The following is a 23,847-nucleotide window of genomic DNA, read 5'->3' as shown; positions in this document are numbered from 1 at the left end:
TTCTATGCTGGGCAAAGGTCTAGCCTCGTCACTGTAATTGCTTCAGTTTCATAACTTCTCAAAGAGTCCCATGTGCCTTTACTTTGGGACTTCAGACTCTTTTGCCAGCTGGACCTACTGACTTTCCAGTGATGCCTAGCATTATGTGGAAGGGATTCACCCACAGAGGGTACATGGTGCCTCTTGTACACACTCTTGCTTTTATTTTCCCAACCTGAAGGAAGCAGCTGCCATGCTGTGTATCTACTTAGGCACAGACCCACACAGCAAGGAACCAAGAAAGCTTTCCAGTCTGCCTGCCAGCCTCCAAAGCAATGGACTCCCAACAACACCCACCTTCATGAGCTTGGAAGAAGATCCTACTCAGTTGAGCCATCGAGTGAGACCAGACCGCAGCTCCAGTCTCCTCATGGGGTACAGTCTTGGAGAGTTAGAGAAGCTAGCATAAGGCAGGTCTGGCTTGCTGACCCACACTCACTGAGAAGGAGCCAAGTGGCCCTTCAGCTGTGTGTGCATGATCCAATGAACTATAGGTAGGAAATAGTTGGAACAAGAAGGACCTCAATGCTGGGCATGTACAGATTATTGTTTATTCCTTGTCAACAATGCAATGTAACCAAGATTTGCATATGATTTACATTGCATGGGATAGTTTTGGGATAGTATAAGTAATATGGGAGTGGTTTAACGTATCCAGGACCAAGTATGTAGGCCATTTGCAACTACTTTGCAAAAGTTCCCATACAGGGAACTTAATCTCCAGTGGATCTGTGTATCTGTGTAGTGGTCCTAGAGCCAGTCCACTGGGAACACTGGGGGATAGCTGCACGTTTCTTGCTTTAAGCCACCAACATTTGGGGGTAATTAGTGATGCAACAATAAGCAACCACGGCAGACTTCTTCCAGCTCCTGTATAGTCTTTCCAAGGCAATTCCATGAGTCAGCTTATTTCTAGGATCTCTTGGGGACACCCCACCGGGAACTGCAGGTTAGGATAAGCACTATGCACAGGATTCCTACTCCTGGCAAAGTCCTACAGCTTCTGCAGACACAGCACACAGAAGGCAGGGCAGACCTTCGCCTATGTGTGTGTGTGGTAAAAGTACTACGTCACAGCAAGACATTCACTGGGGTTTGTGAGCATGTGTGGTGGACACACTTTAGACTGTTTTCTTGCCAGTTGCTGGATACTAGCTGTGGTCATAGAGTGACACTATGGAGACCAACAAATGCCTTATAAACACAGGTTTCTGTCTGTTTCAGAAGTGTGATGTTGAACAGCTGCCCACATACCCCTCAAGTTCATCCTTAGAGGCCATTATCCCAAGAATCTCAGGAAAACTCACCACGAAGCCATCTTCATGGGATGAAAACTGTAGGCAATGAAGCTCCTTAGAGTGCCTTCTAGCTCTATGTTCCACAGTCCAACCAACATGTCCAAATGTTCGGAATAGCATGGTCTGTGCTGTGGGCCTAGCTTTCCCTTGTGGATTGCTCCTGGGCCATTGAACCTCCAGTTGCTTTGCTCTCCACAAAACCAGGCTGTTACCAAGTGCTAGTGCAAGTAACAAGCCTTGGGCATGGCAGGCAGGGGTGTTAGTTACTCACAGAGGGCCTTGCTCCCTTTTCTTCCTACTGGAAAAAGAACTGGGCTTAGGTCAGGAATGCAAAGCCCCCATGCAGGGTTGAATGCAAGCACAATGGTCTGTGGTTATGTGTCTCTCTCCAAGCTCATTTCCCCATCCTGGCATCATACAGCACTAAGGAATGAGACTTCGGTTGCTTGGGTCAAGCTTGGAGGCTGCTACACATTTTTTTAAGCTAAAGATTTAAAAGTTTTTATTTGAAAGGCAAGGTTACAGAAAGAGAAGGAGAGAAAGAGACATCTTTCATCTGTTGGTTCATTCTCCAAATGGCTGCTATGGCTGGAACTGAGCCAATCTGAAACTGGGAGTCAGGAGCTTCTTTTGGGTCTTCTATGTGGATGTAGGAGTCTAAAGACTTAGAGCCATCCCCCACTGCTTTCCCAGGTCATACGCCAGAAACTGGATCAGAAGTGGAGCAGCTAGGACACAAATCGAAGCCCATGTGGTATGCTGGTGCTTGAAGGTGGAAGCTTAGCATCCTACACTACGACACTGGCTCCAGAAGCTGCTGCCCATTTGAATGTCACTGGCCTCGGTTTCCTTGGCATCCTCACCATTCAGGTGAGAAGACACAAGTGAGGCAGCCTCGGTGTTGAGCATAAGCGAAGATCAGCTCATTTTCACCAGGTCAACAGGACACAAGCAAAGCTTCAATGATCTTCATTGCTGGGCCTGAAACCTAGTGTGTGCTCAGGAAGTCACCTTTGGCTAAATGAAGGAATTAAAGGCTGTGAGACATCTCAGGCAATTGAAATGGCCACATTCCTCTGCACCCATTTTATAGACAAAATGATGGGTTTCACCATTGCTCAACACGTGGGCCTGCTGAGCTCCCAGGCCCATCTCCCTGGCACCTTGTCCTGCTCCAGGCTCCTCTAGGGTCTGAGAGTTCTCTCAAATCTCAGATGCTGGCCAAATTTCAGAAGACTTCAGACTAACAAGGCATGTTGCAGATCTGGCTGGAAGGAGACAGCTTGCAGGGTAGTTGATGAAGATTTTATTTCTGTTTTATTTATTTATGTATTTTTTAACATGGAGGAAGCTTCATGGTGGTGGCAGGAATGGTCCATACACAAAGGATTTGGGGGCAGGCTGCTGTGGGGGTGGAGTTGAGGGGCAAAGTTGCAAACCTGCTGGTCCTTGTTAAAAAGAACAGAGCTGCATTCTCCTCTCCCCCCTACCCCAGGGCTTGGCAGGCTTCACTCCCCCCAGTTCCACTGCCCCTGTTTTTTCCAGAACCCCTGGTTTTATTTTATAATCGAACTCGCTGCAAACTCCCTAGCTACACGGCTGACTTTTTACAGCCACGGAGTGGAGAATGACTTCATCTCGGTGGATTTATGGGTCACAGCAGCGGATGGAGCAGAGGAACTCCAAGGAGTAAGTCGCAGCCAATCCTGCCCCCACCCTGCTGTGATGACTTTCCCAGCCACCCTTCTCACCCTGCTGGCGCCAGAGGCTTGCCCCACATGCTCTGTGGACTTGCAGCTGAGAACAAGTTGCTTGCTGGAGCTGACCTGAGCTGGGCACATCAAAAACCCAGGAATCAGTGCCTCTTCGAGGCACTTCTTCTAGGAGGGACAAGTTGGTTGGGGAGGTAGCGGTGGTGGCCGCTTCAGATGTGACTTGCTAGTACTAGGAGTCCTTAGGCAAGGCCCCTCACCTCAGGCGACACTGGCCTGGCAGCCTTCCAGGTGCTAGTCTACCTTCTGACCTGATTTCATCTTTGTCTTATTAAAACAGACCTTCTGGAACTGATTCTGTCTTCTTACTTGGGTGCCTTTTCCTGAGCTATTTCCTGTATCTGGGACACCCTCTAGAGTCCTTGGCTTTATCTCCTGGAAGTCTGAAGACACTCCTTCAGGGCCATATAGCCCACCTTGCAATGCTCATTAGGGATAACTGAGTGCTGGCTGAACTCTGGAACAACAGCAGCAAAGTCCTGCATCCTTGTCATCTTAATTTCCTGTCCCCGTATCTGGGGACAGAGCTGGTGCTCTGAAAGACTCATCACACCAACTAGCAAGCCATCAGCTGATCCCAAGATCCTAATTTTGGACAAAACCAAAGAATCCTTGAATGGGCCAGGACTAGGACACGCACTGATGGAGGCATTCACTGTTGGGAGGAGCCTGCAGGTACAGAGTTGAGAACGGGCACCTCCTTGCCTTTCACAGCTCTCATCTCACACTTGTGCTATGCTGACCCTGGGTTATCTCCAGTCTGGGAGCTCTCACGGGTGATGTTGGGCTGTGCACAAAGCTGGGGCCTTAGGAAGACCATGCTTCAGGTTGTGCACCTATGAGCTCTGGTCAGGACCCACATTGAAAGCTTCAATGCACAATGATGCATCAATCTGCCCCTCCTTGCATCAAGAGTCAACCAGCCTGGCACTGGGTCTGGCAGGAGGAAGTAGGTGACAGAGGGATCTGGAGAGAAGGTATATGTGAGTGTGAGCCTTGATTCACTTACAATGGGGACAGGCCCTGGGGTTCCCGACATTAGGAAGTCAGTGCTTCATGCTTCAGGCACTAACAGAGGAGGAGCTGAAGCCAGTAAGCTGAGCATTGACTTGCCCTTCACAGTGGGGCCTTCAACTTGGGTCTCCAGGCAGAGCACACTAGGGTCTGACTATGGGAAACAGAGCAGGATTACCAGGATATGAGTGCCCTGATGGACTACTGAGCTAGACATTGAACTCTAAGACGAAAATTCTCAGCTGAAAGAGAAGAGGCATCAGCATGCACGAAAGAGTGGGTGGTTCTGTGCAAGAGCCAGCAAGCAGGTGTGGCTAGCAAAGGAGGAATTTGGGAACTGATGAAAGAGGAACTGAGGAATTAGATCACGGATTATCCACCTTCTGGTTTGACATTGTCCATTGAGGTGGTGAGTGTGTATTAAGTGTGGGTGCTGATGCACATGTTGGGGGCATGGTAGCGGATGTGGCTGCAGTGTAGGTCACTTGTGATTTGGTCAGGCAGAGCTGGAGATGTTTTAGGGAGTGCTAGAGGGGCCGTTGGTTTTGTATGGCTCAGGTGGAAACTTGGTCAATTGGATTGATGGGGTCAGGGTCCTTAAGGTCAATCTCAAAGGAATTTGAGTAAGTCCTTTCCCGTGGCCCCTGTCCCCAGAAACCCAAATCAGCTATTATGGGTTACTAGCAGCTAAAGCTCTGAACAGCAGCACCTGCTGTATGTCAGTACCCTTGGGGACTGAGGGAGCTTGCAAGGTCAGGCTGGGGCTCCTTTGGATGTCTCCTCTAATCCCTCTGCTGCCAGCTTGGCTTCTCCTCGTTACCATTGCCCCAGAGAAAGCCATTGCCACCTGCAGCCTTCTACCCATCCTTGCCAATAACCTGACTCACTCAGCCAGGAATACTGCCTTGTGCTCTCGAAGCACTTCGGATCCCCTGCCTGCCTTGCTCATCCCTTTGGAATCATCATTTTAAGAAAGCCACGCTGTGCTGTCCTTCTTCAGTCCCATGGAGATCTGAGCTCTCGCCGCCTCTGGCGTATTTGATCAGCTTTCCTCCCCTTCTTGCTGACTGTCAGGAAAATTGGAATCAGACTCAAACCTGTAACGAGATTAATGTTCTAAAGACAAGCGTGTAACACAGAGTGGAATCGGGGCTGCTGCTCTTTGATAATCTATTCAACTCATTTGGTTCCATCGTTAATAGACAGCTGTGTATTCTGTGATGATTACAATATATATTAATCAAAGACACGTTATGCTGAGAGTTGAACATTACACTTCTATTTTTTTCCCCTTTGCAGAAAAATAAATGTTCTGTCATTCAAAGACAATGAGAAAGGTGTTTAGATCCATGGAAAACAAGCAACAAGCCTTGTTTTTGGAGAGTCAGCCCTGAAAACAGTGGAAAATTGTTGTAAATGTCATGCTATCATTCAGTTACCAAAAACAATGATGAGAATAGGGCTGACCTAGGCTGCAGAGTGGCCGGAACTTGCATCCTATTCTCCAAAGAGAGGTTACCCTCCACCCTGCTCATCCCCCACTCCCAGCAAAACAAACAAACAAACAAACAAACAAACAATAGTTGAGAAATTCCTTGGTCAATGACTTAAGGTTTCTCTCAGCAGTAGCCAGGTGGAATCTTACATGTAATTAGCACTGGAGAATCTTCAAGGTCACAAAATCAACCATTGCCAACTGGATGCTTTGCCATTTAGTATGAAAATGAGGTGCACCAAGTCCTATTTTTTTCCACTCCCCTGCTCAGGCCTGGGGCCATTTAAAATGTCAGACAAATGTGCATCAGAAGGGAAGCAGGAAGACAGCATGGGGACAGGCCCTTCTGAACTTGGACTTAGAGGTGGGACAGTGTTGGATCATCTTCCTAACACTTCTCAAATGCCACAACCCCAGATGTTGAAATTTCAAAAGACCAAAATCATTAAGATGCATCACTTAAACTTATTTATTGATTTATTTGAGAGACACAGAGAGAAGCAGACAAATGGAGAAAGCTCCTATCTGTTGATTTGCTCGCTAAAGCCCAGACATCCAGGGCCAAGGCCACAATGAAGCTGGGAGCCAGGAACTTAACTCAGGCTTCACACAACAGGTGACAAGACTCCATGACTTGAGCCATCGTCCACTGCCTCCTGTGATCTGCATCAGCAGGCAGCTAGAGTCAGTAGCCAGAGAAGAGGATTGAACTATTTACTTTAATGCAGGATGCAAGTGCCTTCATCAAAGTCTTCCCTGGTAGGCTCAACACCTACCCTGAAATCCTATAAGTTTAAAATCCCTGAGGTCTAAAATCTTACTTGATCAAAATCTCCAAAATTCAGTTTCAGACAAAGCAATTTTTTAAAATTCTCTAAAAGACATTTATTTGTGTTTTTACAGGGGATTTATTTTAGAATAAGTATAAAAAGCATGACAAAATGCTCCACAGAGTGCTGTACAGAGTAAAACAGGCAGGAATGCACACATATTTTTGCATGCACAAGTGCTCCAGTGTACTGACAGTCACGTGGGTGAAAGTTATGAACAGATGATCTATATCCATAAAGAAACAGGTGGAAAGCGGACATGTGTAAATGCCTGTCTTTTACGGTTAGTAACTGCGCACTCAACTTTCTAGCTGCAGGCTTCTGAGACATGATGGTGAACAACCTCACCCTGGAGCTTGAGTGAGAACCACAATGAATCCCAGTCACATGCACCATCCGCCAAGGACAGAGAACTCAAGAACTTTATCTTTCACAAACGCAGGTGTGCAAGTAGGGCATGTCCTCCTTCAGGACATTCAGTGCTCACCCACAAAGTCAACTCCGTGCTGATGCGCTTTTGGAAAAGATGAATTTATTCCCTTGAAAGAGGGGGTGACACCAAGAAAGCTGCATCCCGGTGAGTAGCTGCTTTTCTAGTTTTCTAGGGTGTGGCTGTCTTTCAAGAACACATCCGTTTGTTCTCGACGTGGAACAGCTTTTTTTGAAATCCTTGTACACGGTGGCACATGCCCACATGAGCATGCTCCATTAAATCCCCCCATCTTCTGTGCTATGTGTCCATGTGGCTTTAGGTGCAGGAAAACACATTCTCTCAGACACAGACCACAGGTTTGGTGAAAATCACACTTGAGACCCAGTGCCGATGTCTCTGTGCAAGTATCTGCATATCTGACCAAGCGCATAATAATGTTCCCAGTCAGCAACTTTACTGGCTTCTTCAGGCAAACATGGCTTTCATTCATCAACAGCTCCTGGAATTTCATCAGCTGGATGCCAAAGCAGGCAAAATGAGGCGCATTTTAACTGAAGTTTTCATTCTTGTCATATGGCATGGCCAATCCATGCGTCTGAATCTTCTGCCAAATGCATCAGGCTGAACGGAAACAGCAAACTTCATTGGTAACATTTCAAAATTCACATTTAGCATCTTTGGCTGCACCTAATTCCAAAACTATCATTATGTTTAGGAATCAAATGAAATCCATTCTTTTCTGGAAAGGCACCAAGTCTTCAAATATGTTTCTGAAGTGCTTCTCTTTTTCTACTCATCAATACAAAAGGAAGCAGGTGAATTCTAGAGATTAAAGACTCAACAGGGACCTGAACCATACATATTTGATTTGAAAAAAGGAAAGAGTGGGGACAGTTTTGGAAATGCCACCACTGGTTAAAGGAAAAAGGGAGGTAGTTTGTGATTTTTATTTTGCATTAGAGGTAGTGGCAAGTATAAGTCTGTCTTCTTTGAAAGCCAACCCCGTTCTGAGAGTAGCGCATCGTATGATACGTTTTGTACCACTGGAGAACCTCAGTGTCAGCCCTTGATGTCTGGCTCAGAAGATTGCTGAGTTAGTGGAATTCTTCTTAATGCTCAGAAGAAGGGTGTTTTTGAAGGCAAATGCAGTGCCACGCGCCAAGGGACAGGCAGACTCAGTTGTGCAATCAGACAACTGTGCACAATGAAAACACACTATTTCCTACCCCGAAATTCAGCTTTCCTTTTATCTCATCCAACCTGTTTTTTTTTTCAGTCAGTTGTCAGGATTTCAGCATTTGGGTTCAGGGTCAAGAGTGTGATCAGCATGGAAGTTTCAGGGAAAGCTTGGCCTGACTGGCACAGGGTCCCAGCATCTGCTTTGCTGCTTCTGCAATGGAAGTAACAGTGCTGCAGATTCATTAAGGGAACACACAGCAAGGGTTCAAATCAGCAATGGTTGTCGAGACCCCTGCAGAGAATTGTACCACTGAGGAGCTGGTGATGAGAGGTCTCGGTCTAAGCAAAAAGTCTGGCCTCAGAGTCACCTTCAGTGTTGAACCTGCTACTTGGGAGCAATGTAGCTTTCAGCAAGACATTGCCTTCTTTTTTCCCATTTCTTCATACTTAAGTCATAACAATAATAGTATAGGCTTCTTCAGGTCCATAATGTTGTATTTCAGGCTATTAAATGAATTCATATATGTGTTCTAAAATAGTATCACTATTATTTGAGAGGCTGAGATAGAGAGAGTGAGCTCCTATTCTCTGGTTCACTCCCCAAATGTCTTCAATGGCTGGGGCTGGGCCAACCTGAAGCCAAAAGCTAGGGACTCAATTTGGTCTTCCATGTGAGTGGAAGGGACCAACCTTGAGTCAACCTTGCTGCCTCCAAGGCTCTGCATTATCAGGAAGCTGGAATTAGGAACCCAGAGTCAGAAAACTAACCCAGACATGCCTTTATGGGACATGGGCACCCTAACTAATATCCTAACCCCTAAACAAATATCCACTCTTGATTTATAAACCAGTTAGGTTGTGCTTGGACTGAAATAGTACTATCTAACAGTTTGAATCCTTGCTGATTAAAACCTCAGTGGAATCAAACAGGCCAAGGAGAACACAGAAATCTGGGGTCCAAGTCATCTTGTTACACTACGGATCAGCCCTACGTTGCTCAGTCAGCTATCCAGCGTCAATTGTGATGCACAAAAGCCAATGGCTAAATGAACATCAAAGGCAAATCAGACCATGTGACAGCAGGACTTGGGATGAGAACATCCTGAGTTATGCAGCTGTCAACTCATGGTAAAAGGAAGGACACATCCTTGTCATTAGAGGCTGTCACTGTTTCCTGGGGCTGAGATCTAAGAGGAATGCATCACATGGCTCCTAAGTCAGTTTCCAACACTGGAGTGGATCCAGTTTCTGATATGAGTTAACCAGAGGAAGGTCAAAGCATCTCCAGCCTTGGGTGAGCGTGGGCTGGGTCAAAGCAAGACCTACAGGAATGAGATCAACACAGTTGGGTTTTGTGGCCATCTTCACTTGTTTTAGAAAATCAGACAGAAAAAGAAATTGAAGATCTTTTCTCCCTACCCCCTAAAAACTACAACTACATTCATTACTTCTTACACAGTTATGATAGGGTTGCTGGGAGGTCACCTGAATCATATTTGCTGATCTATGAACCCCTTGGGAATCTATGAGCACAAACCAAGAACTGCTTAGAGAGGAGGCTGGAGACACTGCCTGGTGGACCTTGTATGTGGAAACAACCTTTCTCTGCAGCCTCAGCTGGGCCTGTTGCCAACCACCAGCTCCGGGGTGAACTGTTGGGCTGGAGCTTGGTGTATGGATAGTGTCTGTTGTTGATTGAAAGACAATTTAGGTTACTTGGATCTAAATAGGAGGGCTGTTTAGACAGCCTCCTTCCCAAGGAGGCAGGAGGCAGGCTTGGCCACCTGGGAATGCCACCAACCCCCTTGGGGAACAGCTTCCTGAGCCTTGGTTCCAGGGAACAGAACACAGCAGGCGCACGTCTAACAGACCCTGGCCATGCTGTGCCAAGGCAGAGGGACCAGTTTTTGACCTTCCTGTCCAGTGGGGACGGAAGCTGCTTCTGGTGCCTGGGTGCATTTTTCCAGTCAAAGAGTCTCTCGCCATCCTCATGAATATGAGGCCTGCACCTGCCAAACTTGAAGACTAGTTTGGATGTGGCAACAATTTCTTGCTGTTCTTTCTGATGAGAAAGTGCATGAATGCTACTTTTTTTTTTTCCTGTAGGGAACCCTGGCAGTGATCAAGTGAGTACACTAGGAACCTTTCTGGAGCCTCATCAATGCCCTCGCCTGCAGTCTGCAGCAGGCTCAGCCTCTAACAACAAACACGAGATGACTTCTGTTTTTGCTCAATGGACAGTATCCTTCCCACCCCGTAAGATGTCTGTCTAACCCTGCCGGCTTGGTGAAGCCTGATGAGGGTGCATCTGCAATCCTAGGGCCCCACCACAAACCCCTTTGCCTGCTCACCAAGGGCAACCCAACATGGGAAGGAACTGTCAAGAGGATTTAACACAGGCTATGTTAGGAGGTCAGCCTGCCTGCACCCACCTCCAAGCAAATTCCCAGGCCAGTGGCAATAGAGCTGATGAGAATGACTCCTTGACAGTCTCCCAGCACCCCACATCCTCTTAGCTCAGCTCATCATCATCACAGTTCTGTGACAATGACATCTGTTTGATTGTGGAGCTGATTCACCTCCAGGGGACAGGCTCATCTGAGGTCACAGGGAGGGGAAGTGGTAACAGCTCTTATCACAGAATCTGTTTCTTGGATCTTCCCTCTCCCCTTTTCCTTCTGTATCTGGGGTGCGGAAAAAGAGAGAGAGCCTCTCCTAGACACCAAACTACATCAACACCTGGAGATGGCCATTTGATGTCATCTTAGAGATACTAATGTGGTGAAGAATGTTCTGAGGGTATTGCTTAAGTGTTTTTGATAGTCCTGAGATGTTCTTAGTTTTGTTGCTCCAGGGATGAGAAAATTTTTCCAAGGTCTGTTGGTTGACAAAATCTATCTTAATGCATTCACTTGCCCAGACACTTGTTTCCAAAGCTTGGCCAGGAGAGTTGTCCAATCTGTTCTGCTTTCCATCCTCTGACATGTCACTCGACATCTTCTGTAAACCTGAAGGAACTGGCTGCCATCCCCCTGTGTACATCTGGACATGCTGTCCAGTGCACAGGCATCAGCAATTGAGGAGACCCAGTCCCAATACATGCATATCAAAGTAAGGACACAGATCCTGTGATTTTTCTCCATGGCTGGAGTTTTGAGTCCAGCAGTCCAGTTGGGGGATTCCCCCAAGAAATCTTGCCTGGGATGGCCTCAGACTTGACTCTGGTGTGTACCAGTTAGTGTGGAATCTGGTTCAGTCTATCACACACATCAGCCTATGTGCACAGTAGTGATTGCAGTCACCTGATCAGCTCTGTCCCCAGTCCCATGTCCTATGCAAACTAATGGGTGCTTTGACCTAGTCCAACCTAAATTATCACAAATCCAACTCTATGTACACCAATGGGAACTGCAGCTTAGTTGGGGCAACCCCCAATAATTTCCAACAGGTCCACCCCAAGTCCTGGTTCCTGTGCATGACAGTATGTGCAACAGGCTAGTCTGGTCTGTCCTGTATCCCATCTGGCTCTCATATACACCTACGGGTGCTGTAGTTAGCTTAACTCATCCCACTCCCAGACAAAGATCACATGTATGCTGACAGATGCTGCTGCCTTGTTCAGCCTTGCCCACCCCAGCCCTGGCTCTTATGCCTACCAGCAGGAACTGTAGTTCAGCGAAAGAGGTCCCATAATTTCTACACTAGGCCCACCCGCAGCCCCAGATCTTGCACTTTCCTGGGAGTGTTGCAGCCCAGTCTGGTATGACTTGCAGTCCCAACACTTGCCAACAGATGCTGCCACAAAGCCTGGCTGGCCTGCATTCATCGTGGCTTTTGCATGTACCAGTGGATATAGTGGCTAGGCCTAGCCTGGCCTCCCCCAAACCTAGCTCATATGTAGCCCAATGATTGTTGTAGCCCTGCCCTGCTTGGTCTACCCCCAGTCCCAGCTCTCACAATAAGCGGTGGAATCAGTGATCCAGTAGGAGAACCCCTGTAGCTCCGCTACCAGGCTCACTTCCAGCCTGAAATCTTACTTGTGCAGGTGGGTGCTATAGCCTAGTGTGGCATGGCCCGCCTTATCTTAGCATTCTCCAGTGGGTGCTGTATCCTGGCTCTGCTCCACCTTCCCCCAGTCCCAGTTCATGCTTGTAGGTGCTGCAGCCTAGTCCAGTCTTGGTCCTAATGCTAACTGGAGAATATTGTATCCCAACCTAACCTGGACTGCACCCAATCCTGGCTTTCACACCTGCCAGTGGTACTGCAGGCTGGCCCAGCCTGGCTCACTGCCAGACCTGAATACTGAAGCCCAGCCTGGCCTGGGCTGCCCCCAGCCTTGGCTATCATGCTCACAAGTAGGACTATCAGACTGGCTCTCAGTTGCACACTCATGGGTACTTGGACCAGCCTGTGTCACACAACTCTGGCTCTTGGCAAGTATCAGCGGGTGCTAAAACCTCAGTCTGGCACATCCCCAGATCCAGCCTACATACATGCCGACGATTGCTGCAGCAATGTTCAGACTGGTCTAACTCCAGTCCTGGCTCTCACACTCACCAATGGGAACTTAAGCTCAGCAGGGAAGTCCCTTTTGCTCCCCTGCCAGACCCACTCCCAGCCACAGATCTTGCGTGTGCTAGTGATTGCTCCAACCCAGCCTGGCCCGTCCTGCTCTTAGTTTCAACTCTTACTAGTGGGTGCTACAGCTTAATTCTACCCAGCCAGCCCCCATCCTTGCCTCTCATGAGAACTGGCAGCTGTGGTAGCCTAGCCTGGCATGGCTCATACCCCATCCTGGCTCCTGTGCATGCCAGTGTGTGCTACAGCTTGGCCCATACTTTCAAACTGCCTGTGTCAGACCAGAAAGATGTTTTGTGATAGCCTTTTAACACCATTCCTCTTCCAAAGGCTGCCACAAGTCCCAGATGAGGACACAGTGGTCAGCCTTGACAACAAAGTGACAGCATACACAAGTGAGTGACAGTGTCATGAGCTTTATTCCCAAGGAGGAACCATCCTCGTGCAGCAGGTGGAGTGAAAGACAGTGGAGCCAATGGAGGGACTCTGAGAGAGGCACATGGGGGTCCTCCTGGGATGTTGGTGTTAGTCACCTTGCAGGATGAGAAGAAGTGGTAGGATGGAGGAATACTTACACTTCTGTGCCTGTTGGTGAATTCCAGTCATGTGCTAAAAGTCACAGCCCACCTAGGCGACCACCTACTTTACTCTGCTGAGAGCTACTGGGTTTATTTATGAAGCCAAGAAGGTTGACTTTGGCACCAGTGTCTGTTGAGGGTAGGGAAGAAATGGGAACTCAGCTTTGGACTGGATGACCAATGTTTGCCTATCAGCCTGTGTGGAACTCAACACAAAAGCCCTTGTTATGTAGCCCAGTGGCTGCTGTTTAATAAGGCACAAGTCGGGTCAGGCAACCAAGTTAAACAATTCCTGGTCCAGGTTGGTATTTGGTGGTGAGATAACTCAAAACATTCAGCCACTTTCAAAAGTTCACAGAAAATGAAATGAAAAGATATGCTTATCTTGGTGCAAAAAATTATTTTGAATTTTATGTAAGAGGGGGTTTTCAAAAAGTTAGGGGAAATGTGTATTATGAAAGCAACCTATGCATGGGTTTAATACGCTTTTGACCCAGAATACAGTGATTTTTTTTATCCCATTTTTCCACAAATACTGCAAGATGCACTTGTATAGACATGCGAAAGAAGATATTAAGCCTGTAAACCATTTTCACAACCATGATCTATTTTGATTCTTTGTTTTACTACCAAGTCATACTTGTGTTTTTTTTATGGGGGTCAGTTTTGCTTCTTAAGGCAACCCCGCATCAGGGGTTGGATTTCACATGCTCATTGCATGCAGAAACTAAGAGACCTCGAGTCAACAACTTGCGGCAGCCTGGTGGTGATGCAAAGAACACACAGAACTCCTCCATTCAGGGCTTTGCAAATTGTTCCCCCACCTAAGTTCTGTCCAGTGATAAATGACCTTGAGAGCAAGGTCAGAGCAGAGGACAGGCAGCTTAGGGGGACATGTGGAGGGACAAGGAAGGATGATGTACAGCGGAATCCTGTGCCCAGAGCCCTGGAAGTGGAGAGGGTCATTTGCATGAGGTTGTGGTGTAGATGGTCACTCAGCAAGTCTCCTGGCCCCCAGTGGGTAGACAGAGACCTGTCCCCTCTTCTCAGGGCCTGGCCGGAGCTGTGAGTACTCACTGAGTTCTGTCCCCTTGGGATGGTGTCTGTGAGTAGAATGTTTGCAGGCCTTTTGAGGGATTGGAATTGGCCAGTGGTCTGATATCATGCCCATTCTCTTTTACAGATCAACTCTGAACTCCCAGCTGTCTCCAGAATTTTCTCTGGAGCCACTCAGCCGCCTTGTGAAGACTGCAGAGCAGGATTCTCTTTTTCCACAGGGGAAGTGACCAACCTGGCATCTCAAAGCCAGTCACAGATAGAGTCAGGATTACTTGACAAGGTCTCTTGCAGAGCCATGGCCAGTTTGTGGTTTGGATTTTGGCCAGTTTCCTCTTTGCCTGCTCCTTACCCAGTAAACATCTGCTTACAAAAATAAGCAACCACCTTTGGTCACCAGGAGAGAGCCTGGGAGTTGTTTATGAGCTTTCCTGCATGATTGATGCATGTCCTATCCCCAAATCCCAGCATCAACAGCCTTTCCCAGGGGTTCTAACAGGTTGCTTAAGGCAAGGTATTAGACGCTTGGGAGATGAGCAAGCACATATATCCCTGATGATCTGCTCTGACAACTTAGTTGGAGAACCAGCTTGGATTGAAAGACAAAGAGGGGAATCCATTTTCCTGCCCTTGAACCTATCACTTGCAGCTCATGACCCTGTCCAACTGTCCTACACGACTGTGGGCTGGAAAGCAAGAACAGAGAAATGGGATGGAGGCTGGGCCTGCTCTATGCTTCTCTTTAGGACAAGAGAGGTTATAGGATAGTCTACACAAGGACCTGGCCATGCATGTACAGCAGGTGGAGAATGGGGATGGGGACGGGGACAACTCTGCCTGATGGGAAACGCAGTCCAGCCGGTGACAGGGTCTAGGGTCAGTTATAAATACACCACCCCCAAGGGAGCTTGTAAGAGACCAGGGTTGTCATCTCCTGCAGCTGAGACCCCAAGAGTACAATTCCACACTGAGGTAACAGACCAGACCACTAGAGGTTTCAGGGCTTCCTGGGACTACTGTGCATCTCACAGTAGTAACACAGAAAAGCATGGTTTAAGGAATGCTGAGTAATTACCCTTGGCAGGTACAGCCTATTGCCTTGTCGTTCTAGTTTACCACATCTAGATTTGTCAAAGGAACAGCTGAATGCTCAGAAAGAAAAGTTTTGATCATTCTTCATAAAGTAAAGCAACGCTCTGTGGCCAAACATGAATGTGTGTGTGTGCACTTGCAAGCTCGTGCTGTTGGTGATGGGAACATTCACAAGATGTTGTGTCCTGGAAGACCAGTAAGTAAAGTTCACTTTGGTGCGTGTTGGAAGATTCAATGCTCACTCACCACACACACCCTCCCCTCCAAGCTTTCCTTCTCTTCATCCCCGTCTCTGCCTCCATCTTCCTATCTGGGTCCCTCTCTCCATTATCTCCAGCTCCTCTTTCTAAGAGGTACTGTGTTGGAGTCTTTTCAACAGACACTTGAGTTTCAATCTTAGCTCAGCCTGGCAGAGTCTGGGTGACCTTGGGCAAGTTACCTGTCTGCCACCATATTCGTTATCGCTCTATCTTCAAAGGGAAAAGAAAATGCTCCCCACAGCACTGGATGTTCTGGCTCATGCGAGTGGGCACCCACTTGAAAGATCACCATGTAAGATTTCCTGCATTCAGGCCAATGTTCACTGCTTTGTGCTAGATGTTTTTCTGAGTTGAAATACTGTCCTGAAACCATCATGCAAAGAGATGGCTGATTACTTCTTGCAGAAGTCTCTGGGAACGTCATACCCTTGTCTCAGATCCCAAAGTGGCTTCCCATTGCCTGTGGGACAAAGTCTCTGAGGGCTAGAGACATGCAAGAACCACATCCTAGGAAGCCACTTCCCATCTTTTCCAGTGCCCAATGCTCTCCTACCTCTATCTGGATCATACCTCCTCGTGCTCCAGGCCTGTGCTCCCCAAGCAGTCCCTTCCCTTGGAGGCTCTCTCCTCATCCCATGCCTGCTCATATGTCACTCTGCTGGCTGGCTCTCCCTTGAACTCTTACTTCTCAGGAGGAGGGCAGGGGCTTGTCTGTCCTTGCCTCTGTTTATCTCCCATGCTGAGCACATAGCAGGTACTACCTGCATGTGACCATGGAATGGCCTCTGGTGATGGGGATGTAGCAGGTAGGTCTCTTTCACTTTGGAGACAGAGCTGGGGACCAAGACACATGCTGCTGGGAGCCAGCCTGGGAGGACCTAGCTACTTCCTTGGCCCAGGATTTCCCAGAGCCTCCCTCCCAAGCACAAGCCTTGAACTCAGGCTGACCCCTGTTCAGGAAAATCATCCTGGGAAAAGAAACTGCATTTACATCGATTCTGGGCTCAGCCATCCTCTTTAGGGCCATCCATTGTTCCTGCTTGACGTGGGGCGCAGGGAGCAGCGGCTTCCCTCTTGCTCTCTATGTAAATACAGGCTCCTGTGGAAGGGTATTTATTGGCCTGCAGGAAAGATGCTTGGGAATTTTACTCTCTAGGTGAGTGATAAAAAAGAGCAGGCGGCGGATATGTTCGCCAGCTTATTTACCACAAATCTCTTATTTATGGCCTCATAACCTCCTGATGGCCGGGCGCCCTTCCCCTCCCCTCCAACCTGGTTTGTTTCCCTGGGTGGAGAAAGCGCTGAGCTGAGCATTATTTGTCCAAGGTTTCTCAGCTTCTAGTTTCCACAGCCACAGCCAGACCCATTGATTTCCCCACGAATGTGGGGATGGCACTAAAGTCCATAGGATAAACCAACAATGCAAAGTTTGCTGGGCTTACCTCTATTGGGGTCCCACCTGGCGAACAAACTCTGTGGGCCTACCACTATAGAGGAAGCCACAGTGGGAAGGGACGGCCTTTCCGTGTGCCTCCCTTGGGCCTTTTTGTCTTTCTCCAGCCACATCTTAAGGGCTAAGCACCTGCTGGAGCACTTTGCAGGCGGTGTGTTCAGTTCATCTTAGAAACCCCAGGAGGATGCAACATGTCCCCAAAGCAAGCTCACCACTGGCTCCTGAAGCTACTCTTCCTCCAGCATTCAGCAAAGCATCTGAGCCTACTAGCTAGGGTGGGGGAAAGGAATAGGGGTTCCTCGAGACCCCCAGGCTATGTTGATGGGGCTTCTGTGGTTTCTCCTGTCTCAGATGTTCAGCTCCTTTTTCTTCTCCCCTTTGGAATCTCCAAGTGATCTTTCCAAGGCCCCCCTGACCTGGCCACACCTCTGCTGAAGTCTTTAAAGGCGTTCAGGGACCCACAGGGCAGCATCCAAACTCCAGGTCAATCTTTCACGGGTTCTGAGCTTGAGCCCTCCTTGGAAACATGTTGTTCTCAGTGCCCAGAGGGGCAACTTTCCATCAGCATAGGTTCAGCTTTTCACAACATGGCTTCAAGAACCACAGTACGGCTGGGGTGGAATGGGCCACAGTGGGAACATTTACACAAGGGGAATTGGAAGATGCTATACACAAGAGTTACTTGTCGTGGAGTCCTAGCTTACCTCCCATCATGGATAGTCTGGGTGCTGCTGACAAGTGGGCCCACAGCATAACAGCGGAGCTCACAGAAAGGCCAGCTTTGGAAGCCAACTATACTTTTTTCTTCCCAACTTAGGAGCTCAGAGCCTGGTCCTGGCTCTGGCCCTGGATGGAACTCACACAATCAATGCCAACAAAGAAAGTGAAGGGAGTTGAGCAGCCTTGACCTGACATTGGGTCTCATGGTGTCAACATCCCACCTTCTCTGGCTCATTTGCAAAGAGCCATTGGCAACAGGCCACCATGCAATCAGGTTTGTTGGGTGCTATGCCAATAGAAGGGAGACTGCAGACACTGAATATGTGCTCATGCGGGATTGGACAGGTGTATCATTTTCTCTCCACATGGTACTCTGCCCTGCACCCGACATGCGCCTCTTATTGTTCCCCTTCAGCATAGCGCTCATTTTGCCCCCAGGTCAGCATTCTGCACAGGCATCCCTGGTTTGGGGTTTTTGTTTTGTTTTGTTTTTTTGTAGTTTTATATATCATGCTCAAAATGACAGTGCTGATTGCTACTTCCACCCCAGGAAGATCAGATACTGGTTACATTGGATTGTTCTGGGCATGTGTGCATGGTGGGAAGTACCATGGCTGGGCACTAAGAGGTCTTCTGTAGTTAGAGTCTGGATGTTCCTTGACCTTGATTGGTTTGGGTTGGTGCTGGTCACCTGGAAGGTAGAGAGGGACTTGGTTGTATCAATTCTGTTTCTTCTTCTGCTGCTGCTTCTCCATCTTCTTTTAAAGATTTACTTATACATTTGAAAGTCAGAGAGGGAAAGAGAGAGAGAGAGAGAGGTCTTCCATCTGCTGGTTCACTCCCCAAATGGTTGGGCCAGAGCAAAGCTGGGAGCTACAAATTTGATTTAGATGCCCCATATGGATTCAGGGTAGCACTTGGGCCATCTTCAGCTGTTTTTCCATACATGTGAACAGAACTGGATCGGAAGTGGAACACCAGGACATGAATCGGTACCCATACAGGATGTTGGCATTGCAGGTGGCAGCTTTACCTACTAGGCTATAACACTGGCTGTGAATCCAGCTTATATCCTGTATCAACAGCTCTGAGATTCCTGGGACTCAAGGGCAGAGTCCCTGAGCAGCAAGAGAACACAGGCTTCACCTTTGGGTGATGTTTGATAACAGGAAGGACAAGCCACTAAGCCAAATTCTCTCCCTCCTCCCTCCCCCTTTCTCTCCCTCTACCTCCTGGAGAACCTGTCCCATACATATCCGAAAGATGGGCACACCAAGCCAGAAAGCAAGATGACCACAAACCCCGCAGCAGCCAGCCATGAGGTGAGTCCCTAGGACAATGGGCTCAGCCAGAGGCGGAGGCTCCCAGCTCTCACCTGGCCAGGCTGGTGTGCAACAGCTTCATTTTGAGGTAAAACATATAACTGAGTCTGTTTGCATAGCAGGCAAACAGAGAGGGGATTTGCAAGGGTTTCCTAAAGCCAGAAACTGAAGCACTGGTGATAACAAGAGAGTGGAGACAGGTACCACAGTGAAGCTGTCTCAGCTCTGAGAACATACTGACCACCAGCAGCGGATTCAGCAGCAGGTGCCATCATGCCTGGACAGACTGCCATAAGCGCATGCACGTGCACACACACACACACAGAGTCAATCAATTAGTTGATTAGCAAAACCTCTCATTTATAGCACACACTACCCTCCCCCATCCCGTGATGAGAGCCATTTCTACTTTGTCCAATAGATGTGGGCATTTCTTCTCTTTTGCTTTTTAAATGTTTATTTATTTTTATTGCAAAAGCAGATACGATTGACAGAGAGAAGGAGACACAGGGAGAAAGATCTTCCATCCACTGGTTCACTCCTCAAATGGCCACAACTGCTGGAGCTGAGCCAATCCAAAGCCAGGAGCCAGGAGCTTCTTCTGGGTCTCCCATGGGGGTGCAGGATCCCAAGGCATTGGGTCATCCTCCACTGCTTTCCCAGGCCATAAGCAGGAAGCTGGATGGGAGTGGAGCAGCCAGGACATGAACCAGCGCCCATATGGGATCCCAGCACTTGTAAGTAAAGATTTAGCCATTGAGCCATCATTCCTAGCCCAGGTGCACTCATTGCTATCAGCCCCTCTTCCTCAGGGCTCCCTCCTTGCCTTGTGTCTCTTGCTGCACTCTGTTGCTCCTCCTGAAACCTGCCCTTCCCGCCCTATTCCACAACCAACCCCCATCCCTTTGCCTTCCACCACACATACCGGTTTCCAGGCTTTGAGTCTCCCTGTCTTCTCCTGGAGCCCGCCCCTCCCCTGCCCACACCCTCTCCTCTCCCTGCAGGCTCCTTTAGGGCTCCTCTGCCTCCCCGCCTCTCTCCTTTTTCCTTGTTCAGCCATCCCTACCTCTCAAGGTCAACAAGCAACTCTGCCGAGATCTTCACTCCAGAGAGAGCACACTTGGCTTTAATTAGGATCCTTTCAGAAACCCTGACCCCGGAGAAAGCAATGCACTCGAGCTGCCAATTTCCTTTGCTCTATCTTATCACCTCCTTCCTCCACGCCTTCAAGAGCAAAAATCCAATAAAGGAGATTTAGAATAGACATGTGGAAGAGGAGAGGATTGAAGACTTTCCACCTCCTCTTGGTTGGCCTTGTAGATGAGAAAACTGAGACTGTGAGAGGTACTGCGATACTCCAAGGACACAGAGCCAGTCGCATGCAGGGTCGGTTTCAGAACCCGGCTCCCCAACCGCCACCAGATCCTATCCACTGCCGCCCCCCACCCCCACCCCCCGAGCCTGGCCACACATGGACTCCACAGAGCACTTAGGGAATCTCTCAGCACTGCCCTTGCCCCCTCAAACCCTACTCAGCTGATATCTTCTTCCAGACATGCCCCAAAGCATGATGGGAAGAAGCTAAAAAGTCAAACAATAACAAACGGAGAACTTAGTCATTGCACACACTCCTGTTTTCTTAACAAACCAACTGGATCTCGTTAAGGGAGGCTTCTGAACGCAGACAGAGAAAACCTTGTCGTCACCCGTTAAATATGTTCAATTTGACACACCGTCATGCAGCTCTCCAGCCAGCTGGCTCGCCACGGAAAGGGAGTGAGTGATCCGCATCTTGGCTCTTTTCTGAGCACGAAGGTACTTCTCACAGGAAGACTGGGGGGCCTTACTTTCATTGTCTCTCGCTGGTGATTTTGCATGTTTGGCATCTCCAGCCGACTTTTGAATTTAATCTAAAGCAGAGACCCGGCTGGATCAGAGCGTGCCATCTGCCCAATGCACTTGAGGCTGGCCACAATCCTGCCTCCTCTTCATTCCTCAGTTTCCCTGGCGAGAACCCGAGTCTCATTGTTCCCCTCACTGACCAGAGTCTCCAAGGGCCCTTCCAGTGATGAAATGTTGTTGTTGCGCATGCTTACTCTCCCTTTACCCAGATCTTAATTGCATCAGAACGCTGAACCAAGTCTGGTTTCTGTTAGAGCCATCTCCCAAACCCAGAACCTTCCCGAAGGTTCTTAATAAGCCTATACCTTCAAGACAAATGAAAATTAAAATATTGAACCTCCGGGTGCACTCTGCTCCGCATAATGAAATGCGTACAGAGGGCATGCATCTGGTTCAAGGACTTTACGCAAAGTTATCATAACTTAACAGTCATAAGCTAATAGTCAAATGGAATTAATAACAGGAATGTGGCCATTTAAGCAGGAAGATGGCCCCATGTCGTGGAATTTTTTTTTTCCTGCTAAACCCTCTTGAGTTTCTGTAAGCTAATAGCAATTAGCTCCTGAGTTAATGGCAGCTGCGGTCATAATGAGATTGGAATTGATCATTTAGAAGCAGGCTCCCATAAGCTGGTCTTATGAGGCATTGCAGCTGTGGAGCTCTGCCCTGACCTGCTCTCCGGAAACCTTCCATCAGTGCCCCATCCTCTTGAAGGCGTTTTGGACCCAGCCCGCGCCTGCCCTGCCTAGTTTGCAGCTCTGCAGGATTGATGCCTGCTGCGGCGATGGGGGCGGGGCGTGGGACTGGGGACCAATAACAGGACAGATTCTACTAAGCCTGCTGTACAAACCCTTGCCTTGTAGTGCGCAGTGCTTGGCAGATAGAGTCCATTGGAGCTTCAGGTTCCATTCCTGCTTGATACTCCTCTGATCTGGCTAGTGAACTAATCCCTCCCAACCTTTGTTCCTTCTGCTGTACATATTATCAACTTCATGGGTCATAGCTAAGATGCAATAAGGAAATCTATGTGAAAAGGCTTTAACCTGAGGGGGTCTTCAAGAAGTCCATGGAAAATGTGTATTATGAAAATGCCAGTCATGCATTTTAAATTATCTTTAAAAATAAACTCTTGTTAAAATTTCCATTTTCCATTAATACTTTGTACCCCGACGTGGTACCTGTCATTTAAAAATGCCTAATGAATGTTCTCCTTTCAGAGTCACTGAATTTTTACTGTGTGACAAATAACCCACAAGTTAGGGCCTTAAAATAACAATTATTCTAACTAGCACAATATTCATTGTATGGGCAAGGGCCAGTGCCATAGCCCAACAGGCTAATCTTCCACCTTGAAGTTCCAGTATCCCATATGGGCACCAGTCCATGTTCTGGCTGCTCTATTTCCAATTCATCTCCATGCGTAGGGCCTGAGAAGTACCAGAGGAAGGCCCAAGTTCTTGGGCTCTTGCACTCACGTAGGAGACCCAGGAAAAAGCTCCTGACTCATGGTTTCAGATTGACTCAGCTCTGGCTGTCATGGTCATTTGGGGAATGAACCAGTGGATGGAAGATGTTTCTCTCTGTCTCTTCTCTCTGTAAATCTACCTTGCTATCCCTCGTCTTTGTAAATCTACCTTGCAAATAAAAATAATAATAAAGGTACCTTTTAGAAAAGCATTGTATGGGCAGGTGGGTGGAATTCTTTGGCAGCGAAGCTTGTCTGACCCCCTTGTATATTTATGGTCAGTGGACATGTGGCCTGGTGACCGGACAGTCTGAGAATGCCTCACTTGTATGCTGGCTGTTGTCAGGAATCAGAGTCATCAAAGAGATGCATGGCTCACTTTCAGTTAGCCACTGTGCTTATAGGTAGATCCATGCCCAGAAAACAAGCCCCAGAGGACATCACTGCCATCCCGTGGACCAAAGAAAGCCACATGGCCAAACCTAAGTCCTCCACTCCATTGTCTGGCATGATCTGAGAGGCGATCTGGCCCACACACAGTCCTCTGCCTAAGGCTTTTCCCAGGAGAGAGAGTGTGAGAGAGGGTATACCCACGAGACTCCCCATGTCCTTCTGTCTTTGTTGCTGAAAACTCAGTATGCAAGTCAACCCACAGATAGTGCTTGAGCCAGCTCGGAATTGTCTGGACAAAAGGTGATTAAATTACTCGGGAATCAATTTCAGAGCTGTTTTCTTTTCTTATTTAAAAAGCACACACTGTTGTCTCCTGAGGATAAAAGTCAATATGTGAGTCAAACTTGGGTTGAACAGCATCCCCATTGGGGACCCCCAAACAAGGTCCATGGCCAGAGGATGTGCTGGGGAATGGAAACAAAAGCTGACTTCACCTTCCCTATGTTAAGTCAGTGAAGTCTGCAGGGAGGAGTTTGTGGGGCCAAGGTCCTACTCTGGGCTGACTTGCAGGTGCTGCCTGTTCCCATGTGTGGTTGCAGGTGTGGTCTACAGGGACCCCAGGCCCACCTGCTCTGTACCCACCCCACCCCTACCATGCCTGGTGGATGCATGGGTGCAGTCTCCCAGCTGACAGCAAAGGGGTAGAACACACTGGCTCTTAATGATTCTGTTCAGAAGATGCACTCCTTGCTTCTGCTCACATGTCGTTGGCTAAATCAAATCAAATGGCCAAGCCTAATGGGGTAAGGAGACATAATCTTCCGTGGAAAAGACCGGCGAATATTTTGAACAATAATCTAACACATATGGCCTCTGCCTGGCTCTGCCTGGTGCTGGTGTTTAGATAAGGGTGTGGGTTTTCCAGAGCTGAACCAAAATGGAAAATGAATGGGACCCAGGAGTACAGT

General features: G+C 48.2%; 2 long non-coding RNA genes across 2 annotated transcripts; both read left to right on the top strand.

Moving 5' to 3' along the window:
- The first annotated feature begins 9,133 nt into the window (after positions 1–9,133).
- On the top strand, positions 9,134–18,935 carry LOC131481702 (uncharacterized). The gene is made up of 3 exons (XR_009246524.1): positions 9,134–9,354; positions 17,895–18,071; positions 18,883–18,935. It is a non-coding gene; the product is annotated as an uncharacterized LOC131481702 (long non-coding RNA).
- A 123-nt stretch (positions 18,936–19,058) lies between these two features.
- On the top strand, positions 19,059–23,203 carry LOC131481737 (uncharacterized). The gene is made up of 2 exons (XR_009246539.1): positions 19,059–19,119; positions 22,891–23,203. It is a non-coding gene; the product is annotated as an uncharacterized LOC131481737 (long non-coding RNA).
- Positions 23,204–23,847: the final 644 nt, after the last annotated feature.

This window comes from Ochotona princeps, chromosome 13, assembly GCF_030435755.1.
Source record: "Ochotona princeps isolate mOchPri1 chromosome 13, mOchPri1.hap1, whole genome shotgun sequence".
In the NCBI taxonomy this organism is placed as follows: Eukaryota; Metazoa; Chordata; class Mammalia; order Lagomorpha; family Ochotonidae; genus Ochotona; species Ochotona princeps.
This window is presented reverse-complemented; position numbering and strand designations above follow the sequence as displayed.